This window comes from Vulpes vulpes, chromosome 15 (assembly GCF_048418805.1).
Source record: "Vulpes vulpes isolate BD-2025 chromosome 15, VulVul3, whole genome shotgun sequence".
Classification (NCBI taxonomy): Eukaryota; Metazoa; Chordata; class Mammalia; order Carnivora; family Canidae; genus Vulpes; species Vulpes vulpes.
The window spans coordinates 101,350,503-101,368,999 of NC_132794.1; positions in this window are offsets into that span (position 1 = coordinate 101,350,503).

An 18,497-nucleotide genomic window follows, 5' to 3' on the forward strand; every position below is an offset into this window, starting at 1 on the left:
GGTTCAAATCATCTGAAGCCTCATTTACTCACATGTTTGGAGGGTGACACCCTTTGCCAGCTGGGTCATCAGCTGGGACTTTCCATGTGGCTGCATGGCTGCCTGACAGCATGGTGGCTAGGCCCCAAGGGGGCCAGGTGGAAGATTTTTAGATTTAGTTGTGAAAGTCATATGGCCTTGCCTCTGTTGTAGTTGCAGGCCCATTGAAATTTAAGAAGAAACGTAGACCTCACATTTTCATGGATGAGTATCAGGATCACATTGTAAGAAGAGCTGTGAGATATCCCATAGTGATGCAGTCATCATTAAAAAATACAATCTGAGGGATCCCTGGGTGGCACAGCAGTTTAGTGCCTGCCTTTGGCCCAGGGCCCGATCCTGGAGACCTGGGATCGAATCCCACGTCACGCTCCCGGTGCATGGAGCCTGCTTCTCCCTCTGCCTATGTCTCTGCCTCTCTCTCTTTCTCTCTGTGTGACTATCATAAATAAATTAAAAAAAATACAATCTGACACACACACCTGCTTCCTCAGGCCACAGGGCCTTTGCACATTCTGTTTCCTCTACCTGCAACTTCCCTTCCGTTCTTCCTCTAATTAAAGCCTACCCCTCCCTTGTATGTCAAATGAGTCATCATTTCTTCAGGGAAGACTTCCCAAACTCCTTGACCACGTCAGTTCCCCTAGTTTATGATTTCTGATTCTTGTCCCAGGTATATTTTATATATGTGTATAATTATATATGTGTGTATGTATATATAAATATATTTATACACATACATACGTAGATGTATATGTGGACAGACACACACATGCACACCAGTGTTTATCTCTCAGTTAGATGGTAAGCCCCACATAAAGAGGAACTGTAGGGTTTGGTTTTGCTCATCGCCCTATCATCGGTGGCTAGTATAGGGACTGGGATACAGCAGACGCTCATAAATTTACTGAATGAAAAAAATGCACAGATGCCAAAGGCTGGATTTTGGAGTCCCTTATCCTGGGCTATGATTTGCTGATGGCTGTGTTACCCCTGGGGCAGAACTATTAAATTCAGGTAAGAAGAGAGAAAGAGAGAAAGATGTTTCTGAGTTTGATGCTAGAGTAGCAGTTTAGCTCCATTGGAGAAGGTGTTAGGGTTAATCTCTATAGAATGAATCTCTTCTGCTTGGCTCCCATGGATCTGCTTACAAATGCTAATGAGTTCATTTCATTTGTCTCTTTAGAGCAGCTCAGATAGTTCTAGTCTTCCAAAAGAAATTCAGGGAGACTTGGAATTCCAGGCAAAATACAGGACTAATGGGACACCTGGGTGGCTCAGCAGTTGAGCATCTGTCTTCCGTTCAGGATGTGATCCCGGGGTTCTGGGATTGAGTCCCACATCAGGCTCCTGTGTGGAGCCTGCTTCTCCTTCTGCCTGTGTCTCTGCCTCTCTCTGTCTCACATGAATAAATAAATAAAAATCTTAAAAAAAAAGTACAGGGCAGCTCTGGTGGTTCAGTGGTTTAGTGCCGCCTTCAGCCCAGGGCGTGATCCTGGAGTCCTGGGATTGAGTCCCATGTCAGGCTCCCTGCATGGAGCTTGCTTCTCTGCCTGTGTCTCTGCCTCTCTCTCTCTCTCTCTCTCTCTTTCTCTGTCTCTCATGAATAAAATAAAATAAAATCTTAAAAAAAAATACAGGACTAATGAATAGTTTCCAGGTGGGAGCCAGCCCTACCTTCAGCTCCCTTGTCAGTCAAGCAAGAGAGACCTCCAACCTGTTCTGACTTTGCACCAGGATTAACAAAACATGCTCTGCTAGGGTGCACATAGATTCCTTCACCAGGCAAAGGCTTTCAGGTTCAGGAAGCATAAACCCTAATTATGGAGGAGGGGGAAATGGGGCAGAGCCTGTAACAGGGTGGGAAGGGCTTCCAGGAGGGGCATGGGGAAAGAAAAAAGTTTCATAACCAGTTTTGAAGTGAAATTAAAACTCCATAACACATTTGCCCACAGCATGCAGATTTACAAATCTCTCTGCAAGAAGCAACAAAAACACAACCAACGTGGAGCAGAGCAGAAATCAGGTTCCTCTTGCACCTATTCCAGGGAGAAGCCCATGAGCCCAGTCCTTCCGAAGAACATGCTCATGCTCCCATTCATACTTGGACACCAACTCCTGAAGGCCTAAAAGCAATGCAGACCTTGTCCCGTCTGTCCCAGACAAAATCTATGCACACGGAATGGGGAAAGGTTAAAAAAAAAAAGTAATGGGGTGCCTGACTGGCTCAGGGTCATGAGTTCAAGCTCCCACCCCTCCACCCCCATTGGGCACAGAGATAACTTTAAAAAATATGAACTAATACCTGAGGTACCGAGCAGAGGTTCTTCACCTTTTTTCATGTTCTCATCCCCTCTGGCCATCTGGTAAAGGGTATGGATACCTTTTCAGAGTCTATTTTTTTTTAATGCACTAAATAAAATATATACAACTGATTGCAAAGTCCCACTGCTGATGAATATTAAAATAAGGATTAGATTTATCCTTTTGCCTGAAATAAATAAAAAGCTAGATACAGTATGTGAAACCATAGTTTTCAAAACATTGAGTATCAGGCAACAGAAAGCAGTGACCCCTGACAGATGGGAAACAAAGTAGGTGAGCACTGTGATTGCCTGGAGAGTTTCCAAACTATGTGCCAGGACAGGGAGCTGCTGGTCTCCCTGAGTCAAGGAGAAGAAGCTGAGAGAAAGGGGAGGCCAAGGCAGCTAGAGTTTGTAAAGCAGAATATTGAAGAGAGAGTACTTCACAAAGAAAAACTCTAGAGACCTGGAGAGGGTCTTCAACTGAGTACTAGTCAGAACACTTGTATGAAGAAACTGTGCCAGGCAAGAAAAGAAACACCTAGATGGCCTAGAGGGAACAATTCTTAGAGATCACACAGGGTCAGGAATGGTTCCTCTTCTCATCAACCAGACTAAAAACCTCAAAATCCACAGGTTATCAGGGAGAGTACTCAGAATAGTTTTGTCTCAATAGTTGGGAAAATTTAGTTCTAATCTAAATGCTATTCTGATCCCATTCAACAAGCCTTAAAAATAAGATTTAAAAATAATCAAACTGATTCCAAGCAATTTAATCATGTTCCAGAACAAAGTTCATGAGTACTTAGAATGCTTACAAGTATACAAAAATATCCAGTACCCAAAGGAATAAAATTCATAATGTTTAGTGTGTGGTAAAAAGTTACTAGCATGCAAAGAAAAAGGAAAATAAAACCCATAATGCATATGAAGATCGATCAAAACTGACTTAGAAATGATGCTGATGATAGAGGACCTAGGTGACTCATTTTGTTAAGCATCTGACTCTTGATCTCAGTTCAGGGCTTGATCTCATGGTCATGAGTTCAAGCTCCACACTGGGCATGGAGCTAAATATATATATATATAGCATCATTGAGCTATAAGACAACCTCACATAGTCCCCAAAATATGTGACTGGGGTAGCAAAGAACAAAAAATGTAGAGAAATAATGGTCCAAAAATCTTTCAAATTTAATTTAAAAAATATAAACCTAAAGATCTAAGAAGTTCAACAAGCCCAACAAGAAACCTGAATAAATATACACTACCAGAGCATATCTTAATAATATTGCTTAAAATCAGTGATAAAAGAAAAATTTAAAGTAGACATACTTAAAAGACATTATACACATAGGAACAAAGATAAGGATTACAGAAGAGGGATCCCTGGGTGGCGCAGCGGTTTGGCGCCTGCCTTTGGCCCAGGGCACGATCCTGGAGACTCGGGATCGAGTCCCACGTCGGGCTCCTGGTGCATGGAGCCTGCTTCTCCCTCTGCCTATGTCTCTGCCTCTCTCTCTCTCACTGTGTGCCTATCATAAATAAATAAAATAAAAAATTTTAAAAAAAATGAACAAAAAAAAGGATTACAGGAGAATTCTTGTGGAAGACAATATGAACTTGAAGACAGTGGACTGTCCTAAAGAAAATTCTAAAATCTTTGTTTCTACTGAAACAAAACATAAAACCAACCCACAGCTGGCAACTTAGAAATTTATACTCAGCAAAAGTATCTTTCAAAATCACGAGTAGGGATCCCTGGGTGGCTCAGCGGTTTAGCGCCACCTTCAGCCCAGGGTGTGATCCTGGAGACCCGGGATCGAGTCCCACGTCGGGTTCCTGCGTGGAGCCTGCTTCTCCCTCTGCCGTGTCTCTGCCTCTCTGTCTCTGTGTCTCTCATGAATACATAAATAAAATCTTTAAAAAATAATAAAAGAACAAAATCAAAAGTAAAACAGGCCTTTTTTAGACGTACAAAATTTGGAAGAATTTATTACTAGGATACCTATAGTACAAGAAATATTAAAGGAAGCCCCTGAGGAAGAAGAAAAATTATCGGCTGGAAATCCAGATCTACACAAAAGAATAAAGAGTACTAGAAATGTTAATAGCACGGGTAAATATAAGATGTCTTCTTTATTATTTAAATATTTTTAGAAGATATTATTTAAAGCAAAAATACTAAGTGTGTTGTGGTGTTTATAATATATGTGGTAGTAAAATATAAGACAACAGTAACACAAAGGCTGGATGAAGAAAAATAGAAGTATATTATTGTAAGTTTCTCACACCATAGGTAAAGAAAAATAATATCACTTGAAGGAAGACTGTGATATATTAAAGGTATATGCTATAAACCTTAAGGCAGGAGCACCTGGATGGCTCAGTCAATTAAGCATCTGACTCTTCATTTTAGCTCAGGTCATGATCTCAGGGTCATGAGATTGAGCCCCATGTTGGGCTCCATACTCAGTAGGGAGTCTGCTTGAGATTCTTTCTTCTCTCCCTCTCCCTCTTCCCCTTCCCCTTCTAGCATGCTCTCTCTCTCAAATAAATAAATAAGTATTTAAAAAAATTTTTTTTAAAAAACCCTAAGGCAACCATCCAAATAATATAACAAAAGTTATAGTTAATAAGCTAACATAAATGATAAAATGGAACCATTAAAATATCCTTTTAATTGAAAATAAAGTGAAAAACAGAAAAAGGGAACAAAGAATAGATATAACATGGAAAACAAATAGCAAGATGGTAAATTTAAATCCAAAAATAGCAATACCCACATTAGACATAAATGGTCTAAACACTCTGATCAAAAGGCAAAGATTGTCAGATTGCATAAGAAAGCAAGTCTTATCTATATGATGCCTATAAGATATGACTTTAAATATAAAGACACAGGGATCCCTGGGTGGCTCAGTGATTTGGCGCCTGCCTTTGGCCTGGGGTGTGATCCTAGAGTCCTGGGATCGAGTTCCACATCTGTCTTCCTGCATGGAGCCTGCTTCTCCCTCTACTTGTGTCTCTGCCTCTCTCTTTCTCTCTCTCTGTGTGTCTCTCATGAATAAATGAATAAAATCCTTAAAAAAAAAAGTATAAAGACACAGTTTAAAAGCAAAAGAATTAAAAAAGATATACAATGCTAATGTGAATCAAATACATGAATCTCTTGGGCAGCCCGGGTGGCTCAGCGGTTTAGCACTGCCTTTAGCCCGGGGTGTGATCCTGGAGACCCAGGATAGAGTCCCACATCAGGCTCCCTGCATGGAGCCTGCTTCTCCTTCTGCCTGTGTCTCTGCCTCTCTCTCGCTCTCTGTGTCTCTCATGAATAAATAAATAAATAATAAAATCTTTAAAAAAAAAACAACAGCAACAACAAATACATGAATCTCTACTTTTAGGAGTAGCTAAATTAGGGGCACTTGGTTCACTCAGTCGGTTGGGTGTCTGCCTTCAGCTCAGGTTGTGATCCTGGGTCCTGGAATCAAGCCCAGGAATGGGTTCTTGCTCAGTGGGGAACCCACTTCTCTCTCTCCCTTTGCCCCTCCACCCCATTCATGCTCTCTCTCTCTCTCTCTCTCCCTCTCAAATTAAAAAAAAAAAAAATTTTTTTTTTTTAAGGAGCAGCTAAATTAGCATCGGAGTAGATTTAGGAGCAAAGAATACTACTAGAAATAGAATCATTTCACAACTGTATTTTTACATATTAACAAAGAACTGGAAATTGAAATTGTAAAAATAACATTTATAATAGCATGAAAATGTAGTTTTTGGACTAACATCGAATGAAAAATATTAGGGATACATCTGACAAAAGTTGTGCACTAAAATTCACAAAATGTGTTAATATAAATTAGAGAAGTTCTAACTTCTCATTCCTTAGGTATGAGTTGCATGTAGTGACCTCCTCCAAAAGTGTACAGTGTAGTGGCACTTGCACCTAGCTGGCACAGTTGGTAGAGCATGTGACTTGATCTTGGGATCATGAGTTTGAGCCCCATGTTAGAGGTAGAGTTTACTTTAAAATATGCTAACAAAATTTTAAACAAAAACAAAAGTGTGTAGTATAGAAAGATGGAAAAAAAAAAAGAGGGTAACTCGACAATGAAGAAACCTGACAACCCATCTCAGCCAGAAAATCAAGATTGATATCAATAGTCACAAATCATGTTGATATATGTACATTTGATATGATGCCATTAAGACGGCACTTTACCACTGTGGTTTTCCTTCTAATAACCCATTTTTCCAGTTTTTTTTTTTTTTTAAGATTTTATCTATTTATTTGAAAGAGAAAAGAGACAAAGAGAGATCATGAACAGAGGAGAGAGGGAGAAGCAGATTCCCTGCTGAGCCAGGAGCCCAAGGTAGGCCTCAATCACAGGACCTAGATAGATCATGACCTGAGCTGAAGGCAGACGTCCACCCATCAAGCTACCCAAGTACCCCTCTATTTCTCTAGTCTTGTAAGAAAGGCATCAGAAAAATTCCAATGGTGGGGTATCCTCCAAAATATTTGACCAAGACTTTCTCAAAAACACAGAATATTCGAGAAATCGTCATGTCCAAGAGGAATCTAAGGAGACATGGTAACTAAATATAATGTGATATCCTAGATATGATCCCAGAACAGAAAAAGGACATTAGCTAAAAACTAAGAATATCTAAATAAACTACAGATTTCAGCTAATAATTTTATATTAATATTGGTTCATTAATTGTAACAATGTATCATAATAATGTAAGACATTAATAAGAGAGGAAATGATACACAGTATATGGAGATCTCTGTACTAACTTCTCAATTCTCTTGTACATCTAGGATATTCTAAAAATTAAAGTCTATTTTTTAAAAATTAAAGAAGGTCTAAATAAATGGAGGAATTGACTATGTTCATGGGTAAGAAGACTCCATTTTGTTATGATGTCAGTTGTCCCCAAACTGATCTATAGCAGAGATAGGCAAACCATAGCCTGTGGGCCAAATCCAGCCCACCACCTGTTTTTATAAATAGCGTTTTATTGGAACGCAGCCATACTCCTACGTTTCTGTGTTGGCTATGGCTGCTTTCATGCTACAATGGCAGAGTTGAGTAGTTGCAACAGAGACTGCATGGACTAACATCGAATATTTACTATTTGGCCCTCTACAGAAATATTTACTAAAATATTTACTATTTGGCCCTCTACAGAAAAAGTTTGTGAATCCCTTGATCCAGTGCAATCCCTATTCAAATCCTGGGAGGCTGTTTCATAGAAATCAACAAGCTGCTTTTAAAATTCATATGAAAGTACAAAAGACTAAGAAAACCAAAGCAACTTTTTTAAAAACAGAACAAAGTTAGAGGAGTAACACTATCTGACCTCGAGATTTCTAGAAGAAAGCTACAGTAATCAAGACAATATGGTATTGTCTTGGTATGTATAGGTAGATAAATAGGTCAATGGAAGGGAATAGAAGGTTCAGAAATAGACTCATACATATATAATCAAACATTTCCACAAAAATGCAAAAGCAATTCAGTGGAAAAAGCATAATCTTTTCAGCAAATGGTGCCAGAGCAATTGGACATCTATATGAAAAAAAAAAAAAAGAAAAAGAAAAGAATTTAGATCTATACCTTGCTTGCACTTTATAGAAAACATTAACGCAAAATGGGTCACAGACCTGTATGTTAAACCTAAAACTGTAGAACTTCTAGAAGAAAGCACAGGAAAAAAATCTTTGTGACCCCTGGTTAGGCAAAGATGACTTAGATCTGATACTGAAAAGATAATCCACATACGCACAAAAATTGATAAGCTGGGACTTTATCAAGTGAAGACCTTCTACTCTTCCGAAAACACTGACAAAAGGATGAAAGAGCAAACCAAATATGGGAAAAAAGCATTTTTCAATCAATATCTGATAAAGGACTTATATCAAGAATATATCAAAACTCAATAATAAAACAGGCAAACCAACAGAAAATGAGCAAAACCTTTGAGCAGACTCATCACCAAAGAAGGTATCTAGATTGTAAATAAGCGTATGAGAAGCTCACTACCACCAGTCACTAGGAAGTACAAAGCAAGACCACAGTGAGTTACCACCTCACATCTCTTAGAACTCCTAAAATTAAAAAGACTGACCACATCAGGTATTGATGAGGAAGTGGAGCAATGGCCCATGGGAGTGTAAGTGCTACAAACACTTTGGAAAAAAGTCTGACCATTTCTTGTGAAGTGAAACGCAAACTTCCTATTTGACTTAGCTGTTCCACCTGCAGGTGATTACCTAAGAGAACTGAGAGCCTAGGGGTGCCTGAATGGCTCAGTCGGTTGGGTGTCTGCCTTCTGCTTGAGTTATGATCCGGAGGTCCTGGGATCAAGCCCCGCATGAGGCTCCCTGCGTGAAGGGGAGTCTGCTTCTCCCTCTCTCTCTGCCCCTTTCCCCTATTTGTGTTCTCTCTCACTCTGCTCTCTCTCTGTCTCTCAAATAAATCAATAAACAATCTTTAGGGATGAGAGCCTATATCCACGCTAAGACTTATAAACCAATGTTCAGTGGAGCTTCATTTGTGATAGCCAGGAACAGGAAGCAACAGGAAGGCCCATCAGCAGGTGAATGGATAAACAATTAATGTTTAACTGCACAATGTAATACCACTCAGGAAAAAAAAAAAAAAAAAAAAAAACCAACGAACAAGTGATAGACTAAGCAGTGTAGATGAATCTCAAAATAATTATGCTGAATAAAAAGAGCATAATTTAAAAATAAAAGTACACACTATGTAACTTTATTTACATAAAGTTCTAGAAAAGGTGAACTAGATTTCCTTGAAGCTTGGGGTCTGAGGAGGGGCGGGAGGGAGGAATTCCAAATGGACATGAAGAAACCATAGTAGGCACTAGACAAGGTCATTATTTTCATTGTGGTGGTGGTTTCACCAATGTAGATTTATGTCAAAATTTATCAACTGTACACTCTAAATACAGGTAGCTTATCATATGCTCAGTCATACCTCAATAAAGATGTTAAAAATAAAAAACAAGCTGAAAAAACACATAGGATTATAAGAGTCCAATTATATTGAAATACAGCTATCAAAAAAAAGGAAATACAGCTATCACAATATTTTTAAAAACAATTTGTGATATAATCACTTTAAGTGTTTCTTAAGGCAAGTCTAAGAACTATTGTGATTTAGAATTAATGATGAATATAAATGATATTTTGAGGGTTTCATAATTGTCATAATATGACATAAAAGTATCTGTGATTGGGGTGCCTGGGTGGCTCAGATGATAAAGCAACTGCCTTTGGCTCAGGTCGTGATCTCTGGGTCCTGGGATTGAGTCCCGCATTGGGCTCCTGGCTCAGGGAGGAGTCTGCTTTTCCTTCTCTCTCTCCCTCTCCCCCCTGCTTATGCTCTCTCTGTCTCTCTCTCAAATGAATAATTAAAATCTTTTTAAAAAAAATCTGTGATTTCCAGGAGTGTTAAAGTTACCGTGGCCAACACTAAGGAAGCAAAACCAAGAGATGGAGAGAGAAACTGAGTCTCATTCACATCATCATCACTGGAGCAGGCATGCTAGAAGAGCTCAAGTTTAATTTTTATGCCTTGTCCCTTTACCATTGTCTAGTTTTGGCTTGGGGATTAAGGCTAGCCTCATCCTCAAATGTGGATTAGGTGATTTCTCGACCTTCTTATATTGTGCAAGTTTGTTTATGTAATATGGGAAATACATTTGGGCCTAGCAGTTGTTTGGAGAATTATAGATTTTTGGTTTTATAAATTATATTTTATGGGACGCCTGGGTGGCTCAGTGGTTGAGGGTCTGCCTTTGGCTCAGGTCATGATCCAGGCATCCTGGGATCGAGTCCTGGGATCAGGCTCCCTGCGAGGAGCCTGCTTCTCCCTCTGCCTATGTCTCTGCCTCTCTCCGTATGTCTCTCATGAATAAATAAACAAAATCTTTAAAATATATATATAGAAATTATATTTTACTATTCATATTCCCATATTATAAATAATATACGCTTGTAACAATTGAAATAATTAGGAATGTTTAGATATGAAGTTAATTTTTTTTAAAGGTTACGGTACTATACTACTATTACGGTTTGTTGCCCACACTGATAATAGAAGGAAATACTGAATTTCAGTGAGAGCTCAGTAAGAATAAAGACACAATGTTTTGCCTCAAAGTACACAAACCCCTGGATTATGTGCACATCAGAAACCCCTGGGAAGACTTTGGGATCCACCTGGGGTAGGAGGCTCAGTTCAGTATGGAGAACTCTTTCCAAAAATAGCATTCAGCAGTTTTCTCTTTCTTTTCTCAATAGAGTTGATGGCCTTAGGGAATAATAATAATAATAATAATAATAATAATAATAATAAAGGCCTGAGCCCTGGGAATAAGTAGCATGCTTCTTTAGGAGGATACATGGGACATGCTCACTCCACCCCCTTGGCTTCACCTCCAGAATAGATCGCCAGCCTTGGGTTCCCTCCTCAGAGCCATTCCTATGTCAGAGAGGAAACATTTCCTTAATAAAGGCCACCCCCAGCTGCTTCCAGAGAAAGCAAGCCTGAAGTCCACAGTGTGGGCACTTTATCTTGAGGAAATTAAGTAGAGCAGAGTTAAATAGAGCCTGGAGTTGCCAGGGGCCCCTTGGCTTTGGTATGGAGAGAACAGTCCCCTTTGGTTCCAGCACCTTCTATGAGCCGTGATCATAGGACTCAGCCCTCCTGAGTCCTTTGTCTCTGAAGGGGTCAGGTCTTTCCTGTTGAGTTCCCAGTGGGAGCTGCTAGCTTTGGAGCGTAGAGCACAGTTAACTCAGTTTTCCCTCGTGCTGCTCATAGGAGCCCTAATTCCCTTTAAATGCCTGTATTTGGCCTGCAACAAGGATTGGACTATTTCCCTGCCCCATTCATGGTCAGGCCACCCTGGAGGCCCGCCTCCCAATAGTCTGTGATCTTCTTCCAGGCTCCTTCTGTTGGCTCAGAGAATACCGTTTGGTCTTGCACCACTCAACTGCCCTCCTTACAAGGTCCAGTAAAGGTTCCTTCCTGCCTCCAGCCTGGTCATCACAGGAGCTCACCTTGCTGTCCCTCCATCAAATCAAAAACACACACCAGTACTGTTAGAGATTCTTGGTACATTTTATTTATTTATTTAAAAATCTTTATTCAACTTTTAGCCATCATCTACGGGCACTACCAAACTTTTTTAAAAAGTCATCTCTACCCCAACATGGGGGCTTGAACTCACGACCCCAAGATCAAGAGTCCAATGGTTTACCAAATGACCCAGTCAGGAGTCCTTCTCTTCATGTTTAAAGTGTTCTCAGAAAAATCTCACTCAGTCTTTCCTTACTTTTTAAAAATACATCAAGAGTTAAGAACCCACATTTGCATTTCAATTCTGTGCCTTTGACCCCTTATTCTTGTAATCTTCCCTTTATTTAGGAAAAGGCTATCTGCCACCCAGGAAGACTTCCTTTGAGAAGAAAGTACTAGGTAGAGAAGCATCATCTGAGTATCTCAGGGTTTTTGCTGGAGGGATTGGGAAGTAAGCTGGTGAAAGAAAGTGGAGAAAAAATACCAGGAAAAATGAAAGAGTAAGGCCCCTTTCCCCACAAGGTCTAGACTCCATCTCTTTTTTTTTTTTTTTTTTTTTTTTTTTTTTTTTTTTAGACTCCATCTCTTGCGGAAGTTGTGATCCGTTTTGTCTGGGATGATAGCCATCAATGTTGTAGGGTGGGACAATTTTGGAGGGTGGGATTTCCTGGGGAGGGTGGGATACTCTAATTTGAGGTGGTCGGGCCAGGAAGAACCAGGTAAGGAGCTCTAATCCCCAAAGACAGTCCTAAGACACAAGGAGTCTAAGATACAAGGGTCTTGGGCTGGGCTTGTTTATGTTAAAGGTTTATGTTCTGGACCAGCTTCATAAGTCTCCAAAGGAAAAAAGACCCTGGAATTGAGGTAGAGGCTGCTATTCCTTTACTGACCACCTTCCCCAGTCTAAGAATTGGTAGCTGGGTGTTAGTTATGTGATTGATGATTGATGGGAAGAACTAGTGAGGCCAGCAAAGCAGAATAGTTAGGATGCGATGAGCTACCACAAATCATTCATATTTATCATTTCTCCTGTTACTGATATTTTAGCTGCTCCAAGCATTTTTGAGCCAATCCAAGTGACTGGACAATGGATCTTTGCCACCACTGACTTGGCTGGAATGTAGGCTCTTACTTGGCACAGGGACCTGCAACTCACAAATGATCCAGGTTTCAGGCTCTCTCTTTGAACCTCCAGCTGGCAAAGGACTAACTCTTGCAAGTATGCGCTACATCTTCCTGCCCAGACTCTGGAGGACAAGCATCAAGCCCCAGCCTTAGATGCAAATCTGAGTGAACTTTGCCCCTAAAGGGAATCTATGGAGAGAGACATGGTGGGTGGAGGCAGGAAGCATAGGTGGATCTGGACAGATCATACACTAGACTAGGAGCTCTGAGAAAATTACCACCTGAGTCCTGAGTTCAAATTTTAAATTCTTAGATTAAGCACAATGCCCTGGCACATGGGAATATACTTAGTGATTCTTTATTGGATTGAAAGGAACTATCTAATGAAGATATTAGCAATTATGAACATATGTTCTGTAGGATTATGAAGCTGGGAAATAATTTTTAAATTAATTGGATTTTACATACGATAGACAAAGAAATAGGCCCAGTAACTCTAAATGGGAATAATAAAATGAAAATGCTTTTAGAAGGTAACATAGGAGGATATCTTTATGACCTTGGGAGAGGTCAAGATTTCTTAAACAGCACACACACAAAAGTAATACTCATATAAGTTAAAAGCTTCTGTCCATCCAAATGTACCATTATGAGAATGAAAAACAAGCCACAGATAGGCAGAAGATATTTACAAAACCTGTGTTTGACAATGGTCTTATATCTACAATATGTAAAGAATTCTTACAAATCAATAAGAAAAGACATGCCATTTTTTAAAATGGGTAAGTCTTAAACAAGCATCTTACTAAAGAAGACATCTAAATCATCAATAAGCATGTGAAAAGATGAGTTATGAGGAAAATGCAAATTCAAGCCATAAGAGGGAGGAAATTGACAATACCAAGTGATGCAGATGGATCTTTTTGTGCATTCTCAAATATATTGGTTCAACAAATTTGGAGAAATTTGGTACTGTCTATTAAAGCTGAACAGATGTATACCCTGATGTCACAAAAATGTTACCCTTAGGTGTATACCTAGTAGAGAGGCATTCATATATTAACAAAAAACATGTACAAGAATATTTATAGTACCCCTCCTTATCTTGGCTAGCAACAACCTAAAAGTTCATATTCATTGTATATGTATATATTTACAATATATGATGAATAAACTTACATTGATTACATGTCACAAATTTGTTTTCCACTGTAGATGGGGTGCTAGGCTGGCTCAGATGTGGAATATGTAACTCTTGATCTCAGGGTTGTGAGTTCAAGTCCATGTTGGGTGTAGAGATTACTTAAAAATGAAATCTTAAAAAAAATGTGTTTTCCATTGTATATAGTAAAATATTGTATAGTAATGAAAAAGAATTGTGGCTATAATGTTGTTGTTTGTGTGTGTGAGAGAGAGGGGGAGAGAGAGAAAGAGGGTAAGCTTTATTTAAACTCTCAAACTCTTACAAGTTTGCATAAAGTCCTTTTCCCTACCTCAGAGATGGCAGAAACTTTAATGAGAGATCCACCCCCCTGCACAATACAGTGAATTTAATGTCTGGGTTCCTCCCTTCGGGGGAGAGGAGGTCATACTACAGACTTTTGTAGATACCCCAAAGATTGTTTGGCACTTGGGTACAGAAAGGATTTTGTCCTATTTCATGCTGGCTTAGGATACTAAAGGCATTTAAAAAGTGGACAGGGAGGTAGTCTGGGACAGATGGGCAGACCATAGGTGTGGGCTCAAGTCCTTGTCAACAAAGGTAGTTGATCCTGGGTGGCTTCTGGGGTGGCTGAGGGCAGCCTGAGTGCTCAGGCTGGGCGGATGCTGCTCTGGTAGTGTCCATCTGCCCTGTCCACTAGTTCATTGTTCTGGAACCATAGCTGGATCTCCTCTGAGCCTCCTTCATGGAGTCACTGGTATAGACGATACTCTTACTGAGGTGGATGCTGACATCCTCATGATGGTGCTGGAGGCAGCCTCAGCTGAGTCAGCGTGTCCTATCGTGGCCCTCGAGGAGCAGACCACATTGGGGCCCTCCCAGACCATGGCCACCATGGGGCCAGAGCTCAGGTAGCAGGTGAGGGCTGGTTAGAAGGGCTTCCTCTTGTAGGTCACCGTGGTGGTCCATTCCCAGGTCCAGAAGGACCCTCTTGAGTTGGGGCTAGCAAGCAGGCTCTGGCCATGACCCTCAGGCGTGTACCAAGAGGGCGTCCATGTCCCCGATCCCAGGCTGCTGGCTGAGTACCGAATGCTCCTGCTTCGTTGTTGAATCTCATGCACCTGTTAAACAAAAGAAGCCAGAAACAAAAGAGTGCATACTATATGATTCCACTTCTAGGACATACAAGAGGCAAAGCTAATCTAGAATCATAAAAGTAAGACTAGTGGTTGCTTTTGAGGTAGGATTGCCAGATAAAATACAGCCCACCCAGCTAAATTTGAATTTCAGATTAAAAGCAAATAATTTTTTAAAGATTATGTTTATTTATTTGAGAGAGACAGTGAGAGAGAGACAGAGCATGAGCTGGGAGGTGGGGAGGGAGGGGGAGAGGGAGAAACAGATTCCCTGCTGAGCAGGGAGCCAGACATAGGGCTCAATCCCAGGACTATGGGATCATGACCTGAGCTGAAGGCAGCCGCTTAACCTACTGAGCCACCCAGGTTCCCCAAAAGCAAATAATCTTTTATTTTAAGTACGTCCTAGGCACTATTTTTATTGGCTAAATCTGGCAACCCTCCATTGGAGGATATTGACTTGGAGGGCACATGTGGATGGCTTCTGTGGTTTTGATAATATCCTATTATCCTAATCTAGATGGTAGTTACATGGGTGTATCCATTAGTAAGAATTCAGCAAGGTGAATTTTATGATTTGTGTACCTTACTTTATGAATGTTGTCCTTCAACAGAAAGTTTTAAAAGTTTTACTGGAATAATTTATGAAAGGAGTCCTGGGTTCAAATCATACCATTTCTAGTCCACTTTTTCCAAGTCTTGGTTTCTTCTTCATCTGTAAAACAGAAATCATATTTTTAAAGATTTTATTATTTATCCAACAGAGAGTGAGAGAGAGAGTGAGCACAAGCAGGCAGAGTAGCAGGCAAAAGGAGAGGGAGAAGTGGGCTCCTCGCTGGGCAGGGTTCCTGAAGCGGGACTCATCCCAGGACCTTGGGACCATGACCTGGGCTGAAGGCAGACGCCCAACCAACCGAGCCACCCAGGTGCCCTAGAAATCATTTTAACAAGACCTATCCTACTACCTGCCCTTTGTGCAAGAGGAAGCGGAAGTGCTGAGAGGTGAGATACCTCGTTCCAGGCAACCCAGCTGGTGAGTGGCTCTGCCAGGTTCACACCCATCATTCTAGAACCCACGTGGTTCACCTCCTCATCCTCCTGCTTGCCTGTTGCAAAGGGCTCCTAAAACCGTAAAAGGCTCAATAAATGTCAGACTTGACTTACAATTCTTTAAGGCAGGAAATTTTAATAAGAAGTTCAGAGAGGACTGTTGACCATTGAACAACATGGGTCCACTTAGTTGTGAATTTTTTCTTTACAGTACAGGACTGTAAATGTATTTTCTTTTCCTTATAGCTTTCTTTCTTTTTTTTAAAGCTTTATTTATTGAGGGGTGCCTGGGTGGCTCAGCCAGTTAAGTGTCTGCCTTCAGTTCACGTTATCATCCTGGGGTCCTGGGATCCAGCCTGGCAATGGGCTCCCTGCTCAGAAGGGAGGCTGCCTCTGCCTTTCCCTCTCCCTCTGCCCCCTACTCACCGCCACCCCCACCTCCCCACCCCCCACTCTTGATTTCAATCTCTCTCTCAGATAAATCAAGAACACAAACATGTGTGAGCGTGAGGGGTCTGCGGAGGAGGAGCAGAGGGAGAAGGAGAGAGAAATTCTAAGTAGACTCTGCACTGAGCCCAGAATGGTCATGGGTCTCAAATTCATGACCTAAGATCACGACCTGAGCCAAAACCAAGAGTCGGACAATTAACTGACTGTACCACCCAGGCACCTCTCCTTATAGCTTTCTTAATAACATTTTCTTTTTTTCTAGCTTACTTTATTGTAAGAATACAGTATACAATACACATAACGTACAAAATATGTGTTAACTGACTTTATGTTATCAGTAAGGCTTCTGGTCAATAGGCTATTAGTAGTTAGTTTGGGGGGAACCAAAAGTTAAATGTGCATTTTCTATTGGGCGTGGGAGGTCAGTGCCCCTTACCCCTTGCATTGTTCAAGGGTCAACTGTATATGCAAAAAATTTTTTTTAGATTTTTATTTATTGAAAGAGAGAGAGAGAGTGTGTGTAAGACCAGGCAAAGAGGCAGAGGCAGAGAGAGGAGAAAGAGACTCCCTGGTGACTATGAAGCCCAATGCAGGGCTCGATTCCAAGACCCTAAGATGATCTGAGCTAAAGTCAGCTGCTTAACCAACTGAGCCACCCAAGTGCCCTGTATTTGCACAATATTTAGTGTGAGCAGGTGAGAAAGCCTTGAAGCTAGCTTGGGATTCTCAGAGGGGTCTCTAACACCATTCTCTAAGAAATGGAAGACCTAGCAGAGCCTCTGATCTGAAAGAGATGCTCCAGTCCAGAGTAGCCAGTAACAGCCTTGACTGTACCGAACACCTGAAGTCCTTTCACCTGGAATTCCTCTTCTTCCCTTTTGACCTGGCTTCCTCCTTTCTTTCTTCTCTAGCCAGCCCTAGGCACACCACTTCTGGGGGGCCACCTCTCCATGGCCTCCCTTCTGAAAGAAAGAGCCTGGGGTGAGAGGGTGGCAGGCCTCCCTGATCCAGGGGCGGTGCTCTAGCTTAATTAGTGTTTACAAAGGGCTGCGTGTTATTAAATCACCAGACAATGGAGATGGCCTTGGGGGGTTTCTGAAATCTGTCCTGCTGCCCTTCCTTAATGGGTGGTAGGGATTTGCTTGAAGGGACAGAGAGAGGAAGGTGACTGGGGACACTCTTATGGAGGGGCTGTCCCTCCAGATGGATAGCACCACAGAGAGATCCTAAAAAGTCTTCCCTGCAATTGTCCAGCTTATCTTTGGTTTGAAAGCCACCATTCAGGGATCCCGGGGTGGCTCAGTGGTTTAGTGCCTGCCTTCGCCTTCGGCCCAGGGCGTGGTCCTGGGCTCCCTGCGTGGGGCCTGCTTCTCCCTCTGCCTGTGTCTCTGCCTCTCTCTCTCTCTCTCTGTCTCTGTCTCTGTGTGTGTCTCTCATGAATGAATAAATAAAATCTTAAAAGAAAAAAAAAGCAAGCCACCATTCCATTGTTTTGACTGCAAGTGTTTCTTCTCTGTACAATCCAGCTACCTTTGATTAGGAGGGATAGAATAACACTTAGAGCTGAGGCGTCCTGAGCCCTCTTATGGTGCCAGTTCGGTGCTGAATCCAGGCATTTGATCTCCATCTGGACATAGGGGGTAGGAAACAAAATCTGCCCTTGACTGAAGGCCTCTGTGATCAAGGCAATTTGACATTTTACTTCATGGGATCCTAGTAATAACATGCAGATGTAGGTCTTATGTCCCCACTTTCTAGTTGAGTAAAGAGAGTCAGGACAACTTTTAGGTGGGCCCCAGGGCTCACATTTAGACACGGCAGAGCCAAGATTTGAACCCTTCTGGAAAGACCAAGATGTCCTCTTGTGAGGGGCATAGGTTTTCACCAGGGAGTAGAAGTGCCCTGGTGTAGAGAAACTCCCCAGGCTATTCTGAGCCAGCCCCTGGTTAACTAGAGGAAGGCAGAGATGCTCAGAGAATTGACTTACTAAAATGACTGAGTTGATCATATTCCTTCCAGAGAGGGAGTTTGGTATAGAGCAGTGGTTCTCCACTGGGGGTGATTTTGCTCCATACCTTCCACCCTCAGGGGACATATGGCAATTTCTGGAGACATTTTA